This window comes from Triturus cristatus, chromosome 3_2 (assembly GCF_964204655.1).
Source record: "Triturus cristatus chromosome 3_2, aTriCri1.1, whole genome shotgun sequence".
Taxonomy (NCBI): domain Eukaryota; kingdom Metazoa; phylum Chordata; class Amphibia; order Caudata; family Salamandridae; genus Triturus; species Triturus cristatus.
The window spans coordinates 522,713,896-522,737,469 of NC_140584.1; the positions used below are offsets into that span (position 1 = coordinate 522,713,896).

General features: G+C 44.4%; 1 protein-coding gene across 5 annotated transcripts in view; it reads right to left on the minus strand.

Annotated features, from left to right (window-relative positions):
- PPFIBP2 (PPFIB scaffold protein 2) overlaps positions 1-23,574 on the minus strand; it is a 1,154,531-nt gene that overhangs the window by 930,108 nt on the left and 200,849 nt on the right. For all 5 annotated transcript variants that reach the window (XM_085648219.1, XM_085648223.1, XM_085648222.1 and 2 more), the window contains exon 2: positions 23,262-23,371. The gene's annotated coding sequence lies outside the window, so the exon portion shown is untranslated. The remainder of the gene's footprint in view (positions 1-23,261; positions 23,372-23,574) is intronic.

The window sequence follows — 23,574 nt, forward strand, 5'->3', positions numbered from 1 at the left end:
TCAGACAAAAAGGGTGGCAGGAACTTGTTTCGGCCTGCTGCGCAGGCTCAAGCCTATTCTGCCATTCTTTGATGCCTCGACCAGACAGATTATTATTCAGGCCCTGATTCTGTCCAGGCTGGATTATGCCTGCTCGCTGTACCTGGGAGCAAACAAATCCGAACTTCAGAGGCTATAGAGAGTCCAGAATGCGGCCGTATGATCGCTTTTGGGCTTGCGCAGAACCTGCTCAGTGACCAGCGCAATCCGCCATCTTCATTGGTTGCCTGTGGCCAGGCGAATTGAGTTTAAGGCACTATGTATTGCCTTTAAAATCCTGAAATTGGCATCTCCACAAATTCTGTCTGACCTTCTCCTACCTTACACTCCTACACAATCACTTCGATCTATGGGACAATGCTTGGTGGTGGTTCCCCAGGTGAGAAGTGCGAGAGCTGGTGGGTGCTCTTTTCGTAACAGAGCTGCTATTCTGTGGAACTCTTTGCCGGCTCATATTCGTGGGCTCACCAACTATTTTCATTTCAGGAAGGCTATTAAGACATTTTTGTTCCCCTCTTTGTAGGCTTTGGTGTCACTTGCATATGGCTCTTTTGTTGCTCAGTGCCGGGACGCCTCTTAGCCGAGGCAGCTGTCGCACTCTAAAAAACCCGTTAACATAACATAACATAACACCATCCAACACTTACCCCACTGTTACCCTGAAAGTATTATGCGTTGTAATGGTATCCGTTGTAATGGTAGTTTGTAAAAATGCGTTGTAATGGCATGCGTTGTCAAATCATGCGATGTAATGGTAGTTACGATGTAAAAACCACATTGTAACGGCATGCATTGTAATTGTTTGCGATGTAACGTCATATATTCAGGGAAGTGCTGAAACAAGGTACTGCACTTACCCCACATTGTTACGATGGGCTTATGAATTGAATCTTGAACCATAACATTAAATATTTTCTAATCTTGACAGACCAAGATTATCAAATCATTGAACCTATTATAAAGCAGAAGTGGGTAAGGTGATTTACTGAGGAACACTTTATTAATATTAAAAAGAAACTGGCACATAATTAAGGAATTATACCTCGTGTCTTTTACACATGGTAATGTTTGTGGCTGAGAAGGGGTCCTCTTTTGATTCTAACATGATGGAATAGACTCCCTCACATCTTATAGCCTCATAGGGGCACCTTTCATCCCGCAACAAAACAAAAAAGTAACACAAAGTTAGCAACATAGACCTTCATGAGAGGAGACTATTGAAAAGTAGCAGAACTCGAGTGGATGTTTCACTAACTGAGAAGAGTAAAATAACCCAATGGTAGGGCGTATATCATACTAATTGATAGAAAAAAATACAAAATAATCCATGAGCCCAGTTCCAGTAAATCTTTCAATCCTGCTTTTTTGTGGTAGTATCCTAACCATTCAAAGCATTATAGAAACCAAGGCACAAGGGATGAAGGAGAAGAATTATCTGGAAGGCGTTTGAAGGCAATACCTGAAGCAATATGTTCATTTTCGATGTTAATTGAACAGTTCCTTCTGGAAAAAGTATTCCATCATCTTGTAGATGGTGCCTGTGCCTCTTAAAGAGTAGTATAGGCTGGTGTTTTCCATTGTAGTGAAAGTTCCATTCATCAATATGTGACAGACCTCTGGGGATGTATGTGACGAAATACAATTGTATGCGTACAATACTGCCCATGTGGGTCCATAATGACAGGCACGTTGCTGAAATTTCTTAGAAATGGAAGAAACTTTTTGCCACACGCCCATCCTTATTTATAAATTTGATGTTACCGGTCTCATGTTAAATGCCTTTTTTCTGAGGTCAGTCAACACTATTTGCAAACTTTACCAACATCTCTCTCGCTAACAATTATAGTTTTTCTTGGTAATGCTTGTTTTAGAAAAAGAAATGTAAATAACATTCAGCATAAATATAGAGGCACAATCACAAACTATATAATTTGATACAACTGTTTTAAGGCAAAATTGGTTTCGCTTCTGCTATGTGGTTAATGCTTTTTGCTAACTTTGCAGAAGGAAAAGCTCTCTGGAATTTATGCAATGAAATTTCATCAACCGATTGCAAACTCAAACTACATAGTGTCATGACATAAAAAGAAACACATTTTGTCCAAAATATTTTGGTTTGGAAGGTACATAATCATAGTTTTAAAAAGAGGAATTCAATATAAGCCCAACAACCAGTACATTCCGTCATCTAAATTAAAATAAAGTACACATGCTGGAAAGTACTGATTGGAAGCTGGTGTTCAACCAGAGTAAGGACAGATGCACTGATGTAGTAAGACTGAGGAATCATTGTGGTTTTCTGCTTAACATCTTCGCTTTGTTTAAGTATACTTCATCTGACTGATATTTAGAGTAATTGCAGAGACATAATTCTACATATATAACGTTTCAGAATTTTAGCCGCTTACTGAAATGTCATCAGAACAGAGAAATGCACTAGAAGGCAAGACAGCTCACCGTCTCTAGCAAGGCATAAACTCACAAATAACGTATGTTACTGAATTTCAACATGGCCATGTTTAAGACCTTTCATACAGGGGCGTGAACTCGTATTCATTAAGTTTTAAAAACAGTTCTATCTAATTGACATCAGGAAGCATCCCAACCACTTCACCACAGTTGACACCAGCAAGCCTTCAGATATAGAAACCCTCTGTAATAAAGCAGACAGTTACTAGTTTCTGGCAGTGACTAACACGCATAGAGGAAGGCACCAGATTCTGTGTCAACTACACTTGGTGGTTTTATATTATGCTGATGAATGTCAGCCCTTTGAACCATACCTGAAGTTTCTATCCCGAAATTTAGGACCAAACAAAACATGTTTTTACATGGCTAAGTCAGATGTATCGAGTCTTTCATACTGAATGCAGTTTTTCTTGAAAAGCACCTTTTGTGATGTCCATTCTTCTTTTTTCTCCCCAGTATTTTAACACAAGCAATTTGATGTCCAAGCCACCGTTCCCATTTTTTATGATTTAGGACTTAATTTCATACTTTTTTCATTAATTGCATAAAGTGTATTTTGATATGCATTTCCCTCTGGGCTCTGCAACCGATGGTGTATTTTTTCAATCATCTTTATTTCATTATTCCAGCAATAAAACAATACATACTTCTATGTACTCCCTTGTTCAACCAAAGGATTCTTGCTCATTTTTTTAACATAACCTAGTATCTCAAATGAGCCCAGCATTGCAGTATTAACATACCTGTGTTGTGTCTTTCCATGACCGCTTCAATGTGGCCTCTCTTTACAAGTGTGACTATGAGGTGGGACCCAATCCAGTCCCAAGTCTTCTTTCAGCTTTCCATCTGTGGGCATCTTTTCAAGACTCATTTCCTCAGCTACTGCCTATTCTGTTATGACTTGACTCCACAGTATACTGGGAGGTCTTCCTTTGACAGGCAGTGTATCGCTGTACAACGTTTAGCTAAGAGGAGACCCAGAGCAGCAACATTGTACTGCATTTTTCTGTTTAGGCTTGGGAAGCAAGTCAAGCAGCCAATGTTGTATGGTTCTCATCAATTTAAGGTAGGTCACCTGAGTATGTACTGACACTACTTCCGTCCAGTACTGTTCTAGTACTTGGAACATCCAGGTCATATGAAAATATGAGTGTGTGGGGGCGTGGGGGTGCTCCCCGCAATGCGGGCAGGCCCAGGACTTGTTCAGGTAAAATCTTTGGAATGGGGAAGTAGGAGACTTGTGTCACGGCTTTATAGTGCCATAAAATATGACAGACCTTCAACACCTCTGTATGGTAGGCTGGCATGGGATAACTTCCCAACCCTGCTGACAGACTCACAGTAGACTGCGACCTGCGCACAAGTGTAGGTGATTGCAAGCAAAGCGTGGATCAAGTTGACACACTTCATCTACCTCCAGCACACCTATCTGATGCCTGCCAGATTGTAGAGATTTTCTTATTCAACTGATTTGATTTGCGATTGTAACCCTACTAATGTGTTAATAAATCTTCATGATTTGCTAACTTATTCTTCTCTGTTGTTCCTGTGGCGAAAATTCTGCTTCGCTGTCATTGATTCATTGCTAAATCTAGGATTTAAAGCCTCAGTTCTAGAGGACATAGCAGAGAATCAAGTTTGTGCCAAGTTTGCAATCTCCATCCTGGGTGTCACTGAGGTATTGGTAGTTAAAATTCACCCCAAAATCCACCAGAATCTGCCCCAAATCTGTCCACGTTCCTGAGGTTACTATAGTCTAGTTTGGGGAATTGGCGGTGTTCCAGAGTTCCTAAGCAGCTGCGGTACCCTAGGAGTGTGAGTATAGTAGGGTTATGCGCTTTTGAATGTGTTGTTGAGTATCGAAGTGTTTGTGGGTTTTGATGAGTTAGTGTACTGCGAGGAGTCTATTTTGTCTCCAGAAGGGCTTTGTGATGTCATCAGATTTGTGATGCAGTCTTATGTATATCGCTTGTGTTTATGAAGAAAACCACGCTTGTTGCAAAGAGCGGAAGTTTTGGTTTTCGGACTGATCAAAATATAAAATACCAGGATAAACTGAGTTTATTAAGTTCAAACATGTCCCTTAAGGTTTGCAGTGTTGGATCATGAAGCGCTATCGTCCCCACATTGAGAAAGGACTTTTAACTTCCATGGTGAGGATGCATTAATGGAGATTGTTATTTGGTTAGTCCTTTTGCGGAAGGAACAGACCGCACTAGTAAGGGTGATTTTCCGCTGGTTGACGTTTCAGTTTGTGTGTGTGTGTGACAGCACCAGGAGGGTGCTATTCCCCGATTCCCCTTCAGTGGTGGTGTACTTTGAAGTTTTTTTTAGTGGAGCTGCTGTGAGGTGCTACAGGCTGCGCCATAAGGTGCCACACTGCCATTGGTCGGTTCAAATGTGTGCCACACTGGTACTGGTCAATACATCTGAGATTACTGAGCTGTGAGTGACTCGTTTTGTGGTGCAGCGCTGAGATTAGACGTTAGTGTTGTTGCGTGTAGCTTTGTGATTTGCTGAGAACTGCCAGTTATTTCAAGTAATCTTGAAGAGAAGGAAAAATATCAAAATAAGGCCAAAAAGACTTAAGAGTTCGCTGGAAGCAAAATAGAGGCATGGAGGAAAGATATGATTGCAAGAGTTAGGATGCAACCTGTCTTAACTAGTGGTTGAACAGGGAGAAAGAAAGTAGAAGAGGGAGGTGGGGCTGAAGCAAAGACCGATGAAGGGAGAGATAGGGGGAAATCATCCATTTAGGGGACTACCACCACCCGCAGATACAGGTGCACCTGTCCATAAGGGCCTCCTTGACGGGAGAGTGCCTCCACAGTTAAACCCTGTTATGCTGTTGGTGCTTTTATAGAGCATTAATCAACCATGGGGATATCCAGATACTCTGCGGCAGGTGTGTGACGACAGCCCTGTGGGCTTACTCGAAACCCCAGGTCTTCAGCTTCTTGCAAAAGTCAAGAAGAAAGGAGGAGGCTCTGATGTGTTGTGGGAGGTCTTTCCAGGCTTTAGGGGCCAGGTATGAGTAGGTGAAGACTCCTGCTCTGCTGTGGTGTTTGTGTTGGGTGAATGCTAGTGAGAGACCGCAAAACATGTGTCTGCAAGGTTGATGGAAGTGAATGCAGCTGTTCAGGTAGGCAGGGCCAGTGTTGTGGAGAGCTTTGTAGATGTGGGTGAGGAGTTTAACATATGCGTGTTTGTGTACCAGGAGCGAGTGGAGCTCCCTAAGTTGTGGTGTGATGGGGGCTCAAAGTAGCGTGTTCTACTCCCAAATTTACAATCAGCACTGATTTTACATCCAGCACTCCAGATAATACCATCGATTTCTATGTCAGCCGAATCTATTGTATCCCTGAATAGGACTACTGCTTTTGCATCACCTTCCACAACTACCACAACCGCGTTTGTGTCTGGGATTGATACCTTTGCAGAGATGGGAGCAAGACCCTGAAGAGGAGCAACCCCTCTTATGAACGTGCCTATTGTAGAAATTGATAGCCACGAGTCATGGTCATCAAAGGTTGACATCCATTTAAGAAAGCTAGATGTGATAAGGGTGATGGCAGAGTAAGAGGAAATCATTAAGGATTAGTAGATGGGTAAAATGAAGAATAACTTTTGTTTCTTTATAAAGATGCTGCTAGGAGTAAGAGGAAATCATTAAGGATTAATAGATGGGTAAAATGAAGAATAACTTTTGTTTCTTTATAAAGATGCTGCTAGGAGTTCTTTTGTGACACATGAGGATCTCGAAGGGGTAGCCACAGAGCTTGGTATTGACCTTCCAAAAGTGTAAACCTAAGAAAAAAGTTCTAGATATTCATGACTGAGAGTGCACTTAAGAACATGCAAACCTCTTGGTTAAAACTGCAACTTGGCGAACTAGTCAGTAACATTCAATTGTGGAGCTACACATAGAGGTTTAGCAATAGATGGACTCAAAAAGAGAAAGAAAGATGATTTAAAGGGGACAGTGTAGGAACGATTCAGAGGTCAAAGTTTACTGACAGAAAAGTGCATGCGGGAACTTATTTGCATGTTCCTTGGAGTTGTCGTGATCTTTACAAATTTACAAATCAATTTCTCAAGGTAATGGAAAATATGGATCTCTGATACACCCAGCATGAGAGGTTTTTGAAGATTTCAGAAAATGTTTGGGAGGATTTTATACCTTCTTTGACATAGTGATCCCCAATTATTTGTGAGCAGAGTGTAAAGCAGCTGTTCAGTGCAGAGCCACCGAGGAGTACCCAAACTCATGCTCCATCTGCTGTGGTTATGGAAAAGTATCATTGAAAGTTAACTTTTTGAAAACTAGGGATCCCCCAGAAATAGACTGATTGGTTGAAGATCAAGGACTACACAAAAGTCCAAAGAGTCAGTGCATGCCTATTACGAAGGACTAATGCAGGTCTTTCGTCAGCACAGTGGCATTGAGAACCTTGAGCAAGGAAATCTCAGTTATTTTGTGTCACAGTTTATTCTTGGGGTTGCATACGAAGATTAGTTCACACACCCAGCAGAAGGTGATTTGTTGGCAGTCCAAGCCTTTGAATGACATTCTGTGATATGCAAATTATTGCAATAATGATTTGGAAGCAGATGAAGAAGCATATGAGGAAATTATGCCTGGATCCCAGATGGCTCGGCCCCTATCAAGTCATTCTGGTCATGAACACTGCAGTAAAATGTGGATGCCTTCTGAGTTAGATTCATGCATCACACACTTGGAGATTGAGAAAAGATGAAAAGGAAGGGGTGACAGTCACATCTGAGATGCAAAGATCAAATTCAGAACGATCCAAGAGCTCAGAGGGAGAAGGAGGAGAGCGCACACAAGTGTCTCATAGTCAGCCCAAGACAAGTGCAGGGCCTGTGGTCAATGAGCCATGAGTAGCCACAGTGAGACAAGCTGAAGAAGCTGCAAGCACAGACTCTGAGCTGGAAGAAGGGAAAAGCAGTGTGACCAGCGGGGGTTGTCAGACCTGACAGTCTATGGTGTAGTTTCCCCCAAATCGTTTGCCTGCTCACTTTTTGTTTGCCAAAATCGTTTTATTGGCTTTTGAATCTGTGCACTTTACCACTGCTAACCAGTGCTAAAGTGCTTGTGTTCACTCCTTTAAACATGGTAAAATAGGCTTACACCCAATTTGCATATTTAATTTACTTATATAATAGTAAAGTGGTCCTACATACACTCAGGGACAGTAAATGATCTACTACTTGTGGAACTGCAGCTCTTATTGTACCACACACTTAAGTAGCCCTTTAAAAGTCGTCTCAGGCCTTCCATTGCAGTCTGTGTGCAGATTTAAACTGCCATATTGAACTGGCAAAGTGAACCTTTTGCCAGGCCTAAACCTTCCTTTAAAAATCTACATGTAACCCCTATGGTAGGCCATAAATAACCCATAGGACAGGGTAAATTGAATTTCAAATATACTTTTACATGTCCTAGTAGTGAAAAGTGCTATTAGAAATGGGGGTCTCTAGTTGGCAATGGCTGGCCACTGTCCAAGTAGGGACCTTTCTTCCTAAGTCAGAGTAAGAGGGCTACACCCTTTGATAATCCCTGCTCAACCCAGTGGTAATGTAGCACGAGCAGCTAGGCTTATCTCAGAGGCAGTGTGTGAAGCATTTATGACCATACACAGTAACACAGTGAGGAACACTGCAAAGGGACGCCACACAAGTAGTTATAGAAAATAAGTATCTTTATATATAGACTTAACACAAGATCAATAACGGTAAAAAGTCACAATACTGTAAAATAGGATTACTCTTCAAATGCTGCAAAAATAGTTCAAAGTGTGTAAAGAGGAGTTCAGTTCAAAGCAGTGGTCTCTGCGACCCTTTTACTTACAAAGTACCTGGATTTCGTAGCAAAACCAACAAAATGTCGCAAAGGAGCTGTAGTGATGATTTTCAGCACACGAGGCCGGCGATGCGATGAATCCTTGCCGCGAGGGAGGAGACGATGCGCCGATCTGCTGATGCGTGCGAGGACAAAGCGACAAACTTCTGCACGCTAGGCCGTGGATACTATGACTCCTTGCCGCGAGGGAGGAGACGAGGCGACGATCCTGTTGCGTGTGCGAAAGGGTTGCGATTCGAAGAAATGGCGCTTCGCGAGCGACGATCCTGATGCGATGCGATGAAAATGGTGGCATCCGTGCTGCGATGTCGTGATGCGATGATCTCGATGCGATGATCTTTGGTTAGCGAGCACTTGGCAGCCCGCAAACGTGCGATGCGATGATCTCTGGTAGCGAGCCCTCAGCGGCAGCAGCGCGATGATTTTCCATGTGCTTTCAGCTGCGGTGGCTCGCAAAGGAGCGTTAGTGACGATTTCAGCACTCTCTTCTCTGTAGTAGAACTAGAGGCCCTCCCCGGAACTCACAGGAGCCTCACCTGCAGATAGAAATCCTCGCTGGGAGGAAACAGGAGGCTAGCTCACTTCTGGCCCTTGGGTGATTGCTTTAGCAAGATAAATAAAAGTTCTATCAAAGTCCTTTTCCCTCTTCTTTCAAGTCCAATGGTAACCCATGCAGGCCAATCCAAGAAACAGCACACAAGCACAAGGATAGTCACCTCCTGCAGATTCCTTCAGTTACATGGACAGAGGATCGTCTTGTTGTCCAGGACCAATACCAATTGTAGGGGTTTCAGCACAGATATTTATACCCCAAAAGTCTTTGTTCTCAAAAGCTACAAGTCACTGAACCAAGCCAGAACCAGTTCTGCCCAGTCCTGGAGTACTTTGTTTACCAGGCTGCATCCTTCCTTCCAGAAAGAGGGGGTCTGCCATCAGACGCACAGTGGGAGGTGGAGCCAGCATTCACCTTGCCAGGCACAGCCCTATTCAGGTCAAGGAGCTACTCCTCCCCAAACTCCAATGCAGATCTCTCTATTCAACCCAGGTCTGACTCAGCCTGCCCTGTCCCTCCAAAACCAGACAGCCAATACACATAACAGCAGAGCACACTGGAAGGCTTAGGCAAGAAAATACCTACTTTCTAAAAGTGGTATTTTCAAACACAGAATATTAAAATAAACTTCACTAAAAGATGTATTTTAATATTCTGAGCTCAGGCATGCTAAATATGTTTTTCTACCATGTTCCTTGGGTCAGTTAGGACTACAGAATGTAATAGTCAAACTGCTCATTCTGGCCTATGGAGAACAGGTAGCCTTAAAGTAGTGAAAAACGAATTTGGGTGTAATTCACAACCAGGACATGCTACACACACACCAAGGCATGTCCTACCATACACATACAATGCACCCTACCATACGGGTGGCTTACTTGATACCAAGGGAACGTTCAGGGGCTGGGAAGTGGGTGCACTTCACAGCCAAGATGGCAGTTCTGGACTGTAGTCTCACACAAGAGGGTCAAAGGAAGAGTAACGCTACTTAATAGAATGTTCTATCCTATATCTCTTCCCACGTCTATAATACTCACACTAAATATAGGGTAGCGTAATTCAAAATAGTAGGTAATAGTGCACTAATCTGGGTTGGGCATAACAGTTGTTATGGACGAAAACCCTCACTCACCCGAGGGTGACATGCTTCATCATTGAATTCCTCCAACACACGGGGACCGCAAGGTACCCCATGTGGGCTACGACTTTACCCTGAAGGGAAGGAGCAGGAGTGCAAAGCACGTGTTGGTTCTACCAACTCGATATGGTAAGGAGGGGCAGAGTGCAAAAATAATAATAAAGTGTAATTAAAAGACTATTTATCTAGGGGCATCAACTTTATTCTTCCTGCATAGGTAGCAGTAGATTAAAACGCAAGTGAATGTAGGGTTAGAAAAATATACCCTATCCAAAGATCAACATGTTTCTGCCTAGGTGACGTTTCTGAAGCAGAGCCACTCGCTATCAAGCATATTTGACGTGGTGTGAGACTCGGCAGAAGTTTGAGTAGACACATAACTATATGCTTTAGAGCCTTCAGATTCAACGCATAGATTGATACTGCGATTGATGGTTAAAATACAAGGCCTAAGTATTTTATTATGATTTATACACCGTACTAGCAGAGTGACCTTTCAATGATCCTGATGAATGCCTTGAACTCCTCCGTCACCTAGGCAGAAACTGAATATGCTACTTACCAGTATGCATCTGTTCTTGGCATGTAGGGCTGCTGACATTCATATCTGTGCATAGATCGCCGCCTAGTGTTGGGTCCGGATGTTTGCACGTTGTTGTCCTGGAAGAGTCTTCGAAGTATCCTGGGATAGGTGACTCCTCCCCTGGACTACAGTGCGCATGGGCATCCTCTCCATCCTCAGATTGTTTTTCGCCATTGTGGCAGTGATGGAGTAGATACAGAAAGTGATGACCATGCTTACAGTAATTCTGAGAGCTGCAGCTGCTATAGGCACCGGGGAGGAGGGAGGGCGATATGAATGTCAGCAGCCCTACATGCCAAGAACAGATGCATACTGGTAAGTAGCATATTCAGTTCGAGGCATGTGGGCTGCTGAATTCATATCTGTGCATAGAATACATAGCAGTGCCCTCTATTAGCGGCGGCTACCAGTGCCAGCTGCAGCGGTCTGAAAAAGAGTTTTGAGAACAGCCTGTCCTACAGCTGCCTGCTGTTTTGATTGCACATCTACACAATAGTGTTTGGTAAATGTATGTGTAGTGGACCAGGTGGCTGCTCTACATATATCATGCAAAGGAATGTTTCCTAGGAAAGCCATGGAGGCCCCTAACTTACGTGTTGAGTGGGCTCGTGGGGGAATCGTTAATGTGCGTTTAGCCTTTTGATAGCAAATTTGAATACATTTAACAATCCATCTGGCTATACCTGCTTTGGAGATATCGTTACCTTTGTGGTGTGGGGCAAAGGCAACGAAAAGTTGTTTTGTTTTCCTAAAGACTTTAGTCCTGCCGATATAGTACATGAGGGCCCTCTTTACATCCAGTGTATGGAGTGCTCTTTCTGCGACAGTTTGTGGGTTTTGAAAGAAAACAGGCAGTTCAATAGTTTGGTTCATGTGGAACTGCGATATCACCTTGGGCATGAATTTGGGGTTGGTACGTAGTACGACCCTGTTTGTGTGAACCTGTATGAATGGCTCTTGAACGGTTAGTGCCTGGAGTTCACTAACTCTTCTTAAAGAAGTGATTGCTACTAGGAAAGCTACTTTCCAGGTGAGGAATTGAATCTCGCATGAGTGCAGAGGTTCGAAGGGTGGACCCATCAGGCGTGTGAGGACCAAGTTGAGGTTCCACATTGGAGCCGGTGGGTGGCTTGGAGGAATTACTCGTTTGAGTCCTTCCAAGAATGCTTTTATGGCTGGCACTCTGAATAAAGAGAGGTGCTGCCTGTTCTGGAGATAGGCTGATATTGCGGTCAAATGGACACGTATAGAGGTGTATGCCAGATTGCATCTGTATAGGTGTAAGAGGTAAGAAATTATGTTTTGGATGGATGCGTCTAGCGGGTTAATGTCATTATTATTGCAATAAATGACAAATCTTTTCCATTTGGCTGCATAGCAAGCTCTGGTAGTGGGTCTCCTGGCCTCCTTAATGATGTCCATACAGTCAGGTGGCAGGTTAAGGTAGCCAAATTCTAGGACTTCAGGAGCCAGATTGCCAGGTTCAGCTGTTGCGGATCTGGGTGCTGAATCTCTCCATGGTGCTGCGTCAAATGCGCGGGTTTGATCCGCAGCCTTTGATGCGGCACCACGGAAAATTCGAGAAAGGTGGTGTACCATGGCTGGCGTGCCCACGTTGGAGCAACCAGGAGGAGTGTCAGTGAGTGTTGTCTGAGTTTGCGTGCCACCAGCGGTATCAATGGTGCTGGGGGAAAAGCGTACGCAAATCTGCCGGACCAGTTCATCCATATCGCATTGCCCTGCAACTGCGGATGTGGGAACCTGGCGGCAAAGCTTTGGCATTTTGCGTTTTCGCTTGTGGCGAAGAGGTCTATCTCTGGATGACCCCACTGCTGGAAGTACGGTTGGAGTACTGATGGGTGCAACTCCCACTCGTGCATCTGGTGGCTGTGTCTGCTGAGCAGATCCGCCATCTGGTTGTCCTTGCCGGGGAGGTGTTCCGCCATGAGGAACATGTTCCTCTGAATGGCCCACTTCCACATGCTCTGAGCCAGATGAGACAACTGTGGAGAGTGTGTTCCTCCCTGTTTCTGTATGTAGTACATGGCGGTCATGTTGTCCGTCCGGATTAACACGACTTTGTTGCACAAGTGTACTTTGAATGCTTTCATAGCCAGGAAGATTGCCATCAGTTCTAGAAGGTTGATGTGCATCTTCTTTTGTTGTATTGTCCATAGTCCTTGCACTGTGTAGTTGAGTACATGAGCTCCCCATCCCTGGAGAGACGCGTCCGCTGTCAGTATTATTTGTGGAACTGGCTCTTGGAACGGTCGGCCCTTGCAAAGGTTTTGTGGATTCCACCAATGCAGAGAGTTGTATGCCCGACCGCTCACCAACACTAGGTCTTTTAGTTGCCCTTGAGCCTGATTCCATTGACGTGCTAAGCACTCCTGAAGCGGGCGCATATGTAGTCTCGCGTGTGGGACTATGAAAATGCAGGAGGCCATCATGCCTATCAACTGCATAAACACTCGCGCGGGAAGGGAGTGTTGGGGTTTGAACTTGGAAATCAGCATTTGCATGCTGTTGATTCTCACTAAATTTGGCTGAGCTGTGGCCGCCAGAGTGTCTATGGTCGCACCTAGGTACTGTTGTACGTGTGCAGGTTGGAGATGTGATTTTGGGTAATTTAGTGAGAACCCCAGACTGTGAAGAAGGTGAATGGTGCGGGACATGTGGTTGGCACATTGCTGGGCTGACTTTGCCTGAACAAGCCAGTCGTCCAGGTAGGGGTAGACATGAATGTGTTGCCTCCGTAGATGTGCAGCCACAGTAGCTAGGCACTTTGTGAAAACCCTGGGCGCCGTTGTCACGCTGAAGGGAAGAACCTTGAATTGGTAGTGCTGCCCTTGAATAGTGAACCTGAGATATTTCCTGTGTGATGGGTGAATGGGTATGTGGAAATACGCATCTTTGAGGTCTAGTGTGGCCAGGAAGTCTCCCTGTTTGAGCAGTGGGAGGACTTGTTGCAGGGTGAGCATGTGGAAATGCTCCGAAAGAATATAGCGGTTGAGGGGTCTCAGGTCTAGTATAGGTCTGAGTGACCCGTCCTTTTTTGGTATTAAAATGTACAGGGAGTACACCCCTGTACCTTGCTCGTGGACGGGTACAACCTCTATTGCGCCTTTTTGCAGCATACTTAGCACTTCCTGCTGTAATAGCGCTAAGTGCTCTGAGGACATAGGACGGTGTTTTGGGGGTATTGTGGGTGGAGTCGAGGTTAATTCTAGGCAGTAACCGTGTTTGATAATATCTTTGACCCACCTGTCCGTGGTGATGGAGTTCTACGTGGACAGGAACCTTTGTAACCTTCCCCCGACAGGTGTTGTGTGGTCGGGAGGAAGGGAGAGGGCGTCACTGTTTGTTCTTGGGAGAGGATCTGGTATTGCCGTATCCGCGTCCTCTGCCCTTTGTGCTTGAACCACGATATCCACCCCTGGTGTTTTTATCGTAGGTACTTTGGGTGTTGCCCTTGTTGTAGGTTTGCTGTGACCCCTGTCCTCTACCTGCTCCTCTATTGCCGGGGCGACGAAAGGAGCCACTCCGAAAGGTCTGCGTTTGGAGAGCCCCCATGGACATTGCAGTGTCTGTGTCCTTTTTTATTTTTTCTAGTGTGGTGTCAACCTCTGGCCCGAATAAGTAGTCTGGGTTGACCGGCTGGTTGAGGATGTTATTTTGCACCTCAGGTTTGAATCCGGAGATTCGTAACCAGGCGTGTCGTCGTAACATGACGCTAGTGTTTATGGCCCTGGCAGCTGTATCTGCGGCATCCAGTGCACACTTGATGGATGCGTTTGTGAGGAGTTGTCCCTCTCTGATGAGGATCTCTGCTCCTTCTTTGTATTGGTCAGGGAGATGTTGTAGTAAGGTTTCTAGTGTGTCATAATGCACTCGGTCGTAGCGAGCCAGGAGCGCCTGAGTATTGGCAATACGCCATATGTTAGCTGCTTGGGCTGCAACCCGTTTGCCGGAGGTCTCTAACACCTTGGACTCTTTGTCCGGGGGAGGAGCATCCCCAGTCGTCTGCGAGTGCGCCCGTTTACGAGCATTCGCGACTACTATGGAATCCAGAGGCAACTGTCCTCTAATATAGGTAGGATCCCCAGGCGCTGACCTATATTTTTTGTCGATTCTGGGGTTTATTACTCTTGCCCTGGTGGGTTCTTTGAAAATGTCCTTTGCTGGTTTGAGGACACCTTTCAACATGGGTAGAGTTTTAATATGTCTTTCTGAGGATGCGAAAGTATCCATGAGAAAATCGTCCTCGATGGTGTCAGAGTGGAGTTGAACACCATGATTGGCCGCAGCACGTTCAATGAGGGCGTTGAATGCGGCAGTGTCCTCTGTGGGAGACGTTTTTGCACCATATAGCTGCGTGTCCTGCGTATCCATAGGTGCGTTTGAGTCTACAGGGTCATCCCAAGCTTGGTCAGGGTCCTGTTGGCCTTCAGGGTCTATTTCTCCAGGGTAGGGGACGTGGTCACCCATGTAGTCCTCCAAAACGTCGGTTTCGGAGTGTGTCGGAGAGAAGGACTGTGGATCTTGGTGAGAGGTATGGAGAGGCTCGTAAAGAATTGGTTCCGAATCCACTGGCAGCTTTTTCTTTAGTGGGATCCGGTAGGAGTCCAAAGCTGGCTCGGAAGTTATCTTCCTCTTGTGAAGCATCATTCTGCCTGTTGCGGCATCGATGATGTGTAATGGCGACGTCTCCGTAGGAGAGTGTTCTGCAGGTGTGATCCTGGTGTGGGTGACACGTGTTCTGATTTCGAACAGTTTTGGCGCCGTGGATGATGGCAGGCCAAAAGTGATGTTGGCCGGTGCCGGAGAAGCTTTTTGATCCTTTTTCGGGTCGGAGCCTGACGTGTCCTGGAGGGCTGCCTTATCTTTGATGCGTTGCAAGGATGCTGAAACTTGCCGCACCTGGAACGCCGACGGTTCTTTGGGCCGACCGGTTCCGTTGAGGCAGGCGTGGACTTCTTCGGTGCCACGGGGTCATCGAGTCGAGGAGAGGTAGTAGCTGTCGACGGCGTCGATGACTGTGCCTTTGGTGCTGCTTTCGAAGTGGTGTGAGATCCAGCAGCCATTTTGACCTTTGTGGTCGGAGCCGATTGTTTCGGTGCCGGGAGCCGAGGCGGTTTGGCGGTACCGATGGTGTTTTTCCGTGTGTCGGCGCCGACGTCGGCTGCTGCAAGCTCGGCACCGAAGTCCCGTTTGGTGCGGTCGGTGCCGACGGGTTTGGCTGGCGTCGAAGGTGTGGTGGGCTTCGATCCGACCAGTGTGATTTTCAGTTTCGGTTTCTGCTGAACCGATGCGGCTTTCGGTTTCGGTTTCGATGAAGGGAAACCAGCCGTTTTGGGTAGTAATGGCTGCCGCTGAATGTCCGAGGCCAGGCCAGAGGGCGGGGCCGAATGGATGCGGGATAGGTCTTGGGTAAGGCCCGAAGGCGATCCCTCGACCGGAGCCATAGACTGACGCACTGGGATATCCACAGTCTGTACGGGTAGGCCTTGCTCGTCACCGGAGCTACTCTCTTCGGCCCCTAAGGCCTCATTGTAGTCTCCTACCTCGGTGTCGGCTTCGTCTCTGTGAAAGAGTTGTTCTTCGACGTCTTCCGATCCGGAGTCGTGTTCGGAAGCGGGGCTGGAGGGTAGGTTCTCCACGTCTTCCACATCTTCGGCGTTGAAGATGTCGGTCGGGGCCGGTGCCGCTTGCTGCGCTTCGAGCCTCGCTGCTCGACGATTCCGGAGAGTCTTTTTGGATCGGAATCGGGCACAGGCCATACATGTGGACTCGTCGTGATCCGGTGAAAGGCATTTGTTGCACACCGGGTGGACGTCGACATGGGGATATTTCGCATTGCATACAGGGCACCGCTTGAATGGCGTCCTCGATTCCATCGTCGATGTCGGGTCGATGGTCGGGTATGATGCGAAAAAGTTGTCTGGAAGTTAGTAAACTAACAAATAACTATCGATACCGATCGGGAACACTACCGATGCGAACTAAAGGCCTTTTGGCCTGTAAAAAGTTTTTCCTAACTTGAGTCAAGATAAGCACATCCGAACCCAATGGCGGAAAAAAACAATCTGAGGATGGAGAGGATGCCCATGCGCACTGTAGTCCAGGGGAGGAGTCACCTATCCCAGGATACTTCGAAGACTCTTCCAAGACAACAACGTGCAAACATCCGGACCCAACACTAGGCGGCGATCTATGCACAGATATGAATTCAGCAGCCCACATGCCTCGAACATGTTGATCTTTGGATAGGGTATATTTTTCTAACCCTACATTCACTTGCATTTTAATCTACTACTACCTAGGCAGGAAGAATAAAGTTGATGCCCCTAGATAGATAGTCTTTTAATTACACTTTATTATTATTTTTGCACTCTGCCCCTCCTTACCATATCGAGTTGGTAGAACCAACACGTGCTTTGCACTCCTGCTCCTTCCCTTCAGGGTAAAGTCGTAGCCCACACGGGGTACCTTGCGGTCCCCGTGTGTTGGAGGAACCCAATGATGAAACATGTCACCCTCGGGTGAGTGAGGGTTTTCGTCCATAACAACTGTTATGCCCAACCCAGATTAGTGCACTATTACCTACTATTTTGAATTACGCTACCCTATATTTAGTGTGAGTATTATAGTTCCGGACTGCACACAGACTCTGCAGTGGCAGGTCTGAGACACACTTTACAAGCTGCTTCTGTGGGTGGCGCAAAGCAGCGCTGCAGGCCCACCAGCAGCATTTGGTTTACTAGCCCTGGGTACACACGGGCCACGCTACTAGGGACTAACAGGTAAGCTAAATAAGGCAATCATGGATATACCAATTCACATGTCATATTTACACAGGGAGCATTCGCGCTGTGGCACTGAATGGCAGTGGCACAGCGCCCGAGCATCTAACACCAGAAAAACAGAGGAGACAACAGCGAAAAATGGAAGGGAGACCCACGCCAATGGTGCCAGGTCTAACAAGCGCCAAAATAAATTTTTCACCACTGTGAGGCCTATCTCTCCAACAAGACAACATTGGGAACAGGTAGAAATGTCATGTTTGTTTCTCAAACAAATTGTAATTTGAAGTCCTCTTTAATGTTATAGTCAGATTTTAAGTCACAATTGTGAAAATGCCACATTGCCATTATCTTGTTCTAACCATTTGGTGCCTGCAGACTGTGTCCTGGGTCACAACACTATGAATAGTTGGCAGCTGGCCTTGTGTATTCCGGCCTTGTCTATTCCTCCCAGACAGTGAGACAAAGAGGGGACCAGGTGTTGGCAACATGGGCGGGGCAGAGCTGCTCAGTGTCCCACTTATTTCAAAGGGATGCCTCCACCACACTTGCAAAGGGATTTGACGCCAGTCTTTTGTCACCCAAGACCACTTGGAGCCTCAGCAGGGAAAGGAATGAAGGACATTCCAGGAAGCCAGATGGAGGGATTGCCTAGACGTTTCTCCCACTTCAAAGGCTGACACCAGGTATAAATACTGGACAAAACAGACCAACTCTTCAGCACGCTCCTGGACCTGCAGAGGACCCCCAGAAAGACTGCCTTGTATTTCAGAGGACTGCCTTGCTGTTTCAGGCCAGCCTTGTACCTTAAAGGGATGCCCTGCTGCCACCAGAGGACTGTCCTCGTGCTTGAAGCTTTCCTTACACCTTCGGAGGATTGCCCTGCGGCTTGCCTTGCTGCTTCATCCCAGGACTACCAGAGTGACACCGAGATCTAGTTGGCTGGCCTCCTGTGTGTGCTACAGGGACAGAACAAGCTCTAGAGACCTTGAACCCTGCACCTTACTTCTGTCTGGAGTGCATCCTGACCTTCAAGTGGTGTCCCACAAGTCATAGACCCTTGAGGATGGTGCTGAAGGAGCTTCTACAAGCCAAAATCTGCAACCTGGGGACTTAGAAAATGTTTCCCCAAAAGGTGACCAGAAGACCTGGACCAATCTGCTCACCGATCTGCCAGAGGTGCATTGCCAGTCAGCCTGACTACATGGTAGCTCCTGCAAAACCAAATCCTGTCCAGCTGGAGCTCTCAGAAGGGGTATCTGTCCTCGTGGAGCCCTCAGCTACAGCCTGCAGCTTTGTTCCCCTAGAGATTTTTGTCTTCCAAAAAAGTGAGAAAGTTCAAACGTAAATATCTTCACAGATCAATACAAAACATGGGTGCCTCTTCAAAAGTACTCAGCATTTGAATGGGCATATTTTGCTGAAAGTAAAGCTGACTTGAGAATACATGATTGATGACCAACAGTCTGTTTTTGAGAAACCTCCATGATCAAAGCTGCCACATTTTGATGACTGAATTTTGCTTTTGACTAAACTAAAGTGAGCAGACACTTCTAAATGACTTAAATTTGAAGTAACTGTTGTGATGGCTTTTAGGGTCCAGGGCCCAGTAAAAGAGTAGGGATGTAATTTTCGAAGATTGATGTTTAGATAGGGATTGAATTTGAAGCAGCTGAACCTAATTTCATCGTGGACAAGTCAACAGTTTTACATAATTATGCACAGATAAGAAGACACTTATAGTCTGCATGTTTATTGTTGTTTCAATATCTTGCATTCTTTATTTTCTGATTCATAAGAAATCATATTGATCCTTTCTCGAAACCAGTGTAGAGCAATAGCAGACATAGTATCAATAGTTTTTAGTATTATAATGATATTAATTGAGTTCCCCTGCAGAGCCATTTAGTCTTGAAACATTATCTACCCCTGCTACAGTAGAAGAGCAGCGATGTTTTGATTCAAAATTTTCACAGAAAAAGATTTGAGGAAAACTTCATTCCAGAGTCTACATTAAATGATGTAGAAGAGCACCATAAGTATAATTTAGAGCCTCTTCATGGGAAAGGGCTGAAGGTAATTTTTCAAATAATGTTTTCTTCAAGTTGTTGCATGCTTATCCACAACTAATAGATACTAAAAGGTGATATTTGACTACTTATTTACCAACATCTGTTGCTGGTGGTATGAACAATCCCCATATTTCACTACTTGCCCCCTAACTTGCAGCATTACCATAAGATTATTTTATGAACAAGGTAGTTTAGGTTTCCATTGTTTTTGTTGACAACCCATAAATGAAGTACCCATGTTTAGAGGGTTGAATCTGTATCCTTCAGTTAGATCTTTAAAGGAAACTGGGACTTTTTGGGTGGTCATAAACCGCTGTCTTATAACAAAGGGGATCTTACTTGTAAGACAAACAGGGATGAAAAGGATTTTATGGAAGAATCGGAGGCAAGATGGGAACAGATTGCAAAGAATTCAGCAAGTAGTGAAGCCACCAGTTGGCAAAAAGAAGAATAGGAATTAAACAATGCAGAAATACATCCTAGACTGAGTCTGGATATGGCAACAGAAGGGAAGTTATGTTTTATAAGATCTAAACAATGGGCTAAGCTTCCAGTAGAGGTATGATGAAGTAAGTATGTACAAGGAGCATAGGTTAAAAATGCGCATATTTAGGCTGGAAAAGACCCTGCCATTGCTAAATTGTATAATATATGTATGACTAATGATTATTTCTGGTTGCATTCTAATTGGGGGGGATAGTAATGTGGGAGTAGTGTTTCCAAAAGTACATCAAGTAGATGAATTGGAAGACCAGAGTAAAGTCACTCATAAGAGATCTATTCACAGTGCCTAACAGTTAGTGAGTGATATTGTTGGTGCTTTCATTCCGACTGTAGGCGTGATTTTGAATGATGGGATAATTAAAAAACAGTCCACTTAGGTTGACAGGTTTGCAGATGATCCCACTGGCACATTAGAAGCCATTAATTCAGAATTAATAGCAATGAGAGTCATGGTTTACAAAATAGATTAGCTTTAGATATTTTGCTCACAAACTAGGTCTGGGTTTGTAAAGTATTATGTGTCTGACAATGGTGCACGTATGTGCCAGTTAAGAGTAACAGATCAACAAGTATGTGAAAAATAGTACAGGTCTTTCTAAAGACTTGAATGAGTTGGAAGAGACAGGTGTTTGGGAAAGGAATTTCTGCTGTAGGTAAATGGCTTAGTAAACTTGGTGGTGGACTTGTAGATGCTATATTGAGACCTAGATTAGTTATTGGAGTGTGTGTGTTTTCTTTTTTTTTATGGTACAGGGATTCAGACTGATGAAGAGGGAAACACATACAGAACAGTAGGGTAGAGTGAAATCTGCTGATGGCAAGTGATTGAAAAGAGGGGAAAAAAGAATTGGAAGAGAGGGTTAGGTGTATGACGAGTTGAAGGAGCTAGAAGAATCTAGACTTAAAGATCAGCGGAGAGCAAACGGTTTCTGAATTGTCATAAAGGAAAATGGTGGTTGTTTTGTGTGATGGAACTATGAGCAATCAGAGTGGGGAACTGGTGATGCAGTGTCATCATAATTTATTCATGCTTAATGAGATGTTCGCCTGTAATATGTATAATCATTACTTATATGTGTGCACGTGTTATTTTATACTTAGATTTAGCTAAACCAGTGATATATATGTATTTTTTTAATCAATGTTAGTTAGGATATGTACATATTAACATTCACATAAATGGGCCAAGGGACCAGACTCCATCTTAAAGTAAACGTTGCAATTTTCCTTGCTGTGCCTAACTCTCTTTCTGTTCCAGGCACCCGAGTTACTGCATTCTCATCAATTGTATTTTTTTCATTTATCCTACTGTGTGAAAGTCATGTTTTATTGCATTTAATTGGTTGGACGATGATTCTCAGCCCTTGCACGGGATGGGAGGCAGAGGAAGTGAATGCCTGGCACTGTATTATCCATGAGAAGGAGGCTGACACCATGTACAGCAGGAACGCTGATTTTTTATTGGTTCTTACTTGGTGTGAACCTATGGACTATCTCTTTGACTTAATTTCATATTTTAACTGTGTGAGCTGATTTTAGTTAAATAGAAGACTTTTCTTTGTCCACCTTTGCAGGTGGACATCCCTTTCCTCGCATTGAGAACCAATGCTCCTTATATTTCTGCTCATAGGATTACTTTCTAGAGCAAATACATTTCTCCTTTTCTTGATGGGAACCTTCATTTGGTTCTACTTTTAACACTATATTTGCTGACACTGTCTGCTTCAAATTTTCCCTTTCTACCCACAACCTTAGTTTAGCATTAGGGAGCCTCCCTTTATGGGAACAGAAATTTACATAGGCGGTTTTTAATAATGTGGACTTGCATTTGCTAATTGACTTGTCTGAACTATATTCAAACATGCTGCATTCAGATGATTACTGATTTTTTTATTCAACTGATTCAATTTTAGATTTTTGCCTTACTAATTTGTTAATAAAACTTCATGTTTTGCAAATCTATTCCTCTGTGGCATTCCTGTGGGGCACATTCTGCTTCACTGTCGTTTACATATTGCTGAATTCATGATTTTAGCCTCAGTTTGAGGTAAGGGTCCATTCCAGCAAACATAGTGGAGATTCAAGTTTGCCGCAAGTTTGCGTGGTAAAACACCATCCTTCTTCCTCATGCCATCAATACAAAACTGGTAAGTTACTGAAAGATATTTGCATTCATATTTATATTCTGTGGGGTGTTTGCTGGTGGCCACAGGTATCACTGCAATTTATTTCAAAAGGTTCAAATGGTTGACCTTCGGTTTCACAGCAACCAAATGCTCAAGTTTAGAAATTACAGTGACAACTGAAGATGTGCATGTCCTTCCCGTGTTTGCAGACTGTTAAGCAACAGGAAAGGTTCTTCCCTCCCCATCATTTACATTGCCACAATAATACCTGCCTAGCTTTCAATCTCAGTCTAACAACCCACTTACTGTATCTATGTTTGATGGTCATTTTCTTTAGCCTCATGCCTTGTAGCATTCAGCAACATGCCCCACCTTGCAGAAGGTCACCGAAGAATATGACATCACCTCTATGAGACTAGTGGGGCTGGGAAAGAGGTAGTTCAGCCCACACTCACCTCCTTTCCCATGCTTTCACTCTTTGTTATACTCAAAGCACTACCATTTCGAATGGTATATTAAATAGCAGACATTAGTTGACATGTTCATTTTGCAAATTAAGTACATTTCTTCATGCAGAGTTTATTCATTTGATTCGGGAAGCACACCCAACTTGTATATAAAAATGTATGTACAACAGCTTTTTGAACACTTGTTTTGCTGGTACCTCTTAGAAAAACTCTGTTTTTTTTAATTAAAAACAATGCATGCCTGATTTTTTTCCCCTCTGCGCTATACATATTTATTTTGCAATAATAGCATTCCTCTCCCTCCCCACATCCCCCTCCCACCCCAGCAACCGACAGCCATGGTTTCCATCAAAATTATAGCTGGCTCATTTGGAGGCGTGGAATAGGTGTCCGCACTGCTATTAAGGGGCCATCCAGTGAATGCTGTCACAATAGATCACATATTCCCAGCTGCCCTCAAACAGAAAAACCTTCCAAAATGCTAGTTATTGGTGATTGTTACTGATACTGGACTGGGCAAATAAACCATTTTATTCTGTACACTAGATGGGCAGTTCAAAACACTTTTTTACACAAACATACGGCCCGGTGTAAACCAAAATGTAAGATCAATCGTTACTCACGTCCTGCTGGCCACCCGTCACACAAACTTATTGGAACTCTGACCATTTGGTTCCAGGCGATTAAACACGGATGACTGCGGAGGCCTTCAAACATTTCAAAATTTGCAATGCTGTTTGAGAGAAAATATTTTATCTGGACATTGTCCTAATCATCTGTAACACCTCATCAGTCAGACAGAACATAGTAATCATTAACTAATATGCGTCACTATTTAAAACGGTTTCACTTGAGAAAATACAGATATAGAAGTTTACATTTAAGAAATAACCAATATGAAAGCTTAGAAGCAAACAATCCAGGAAGAGGAGTACT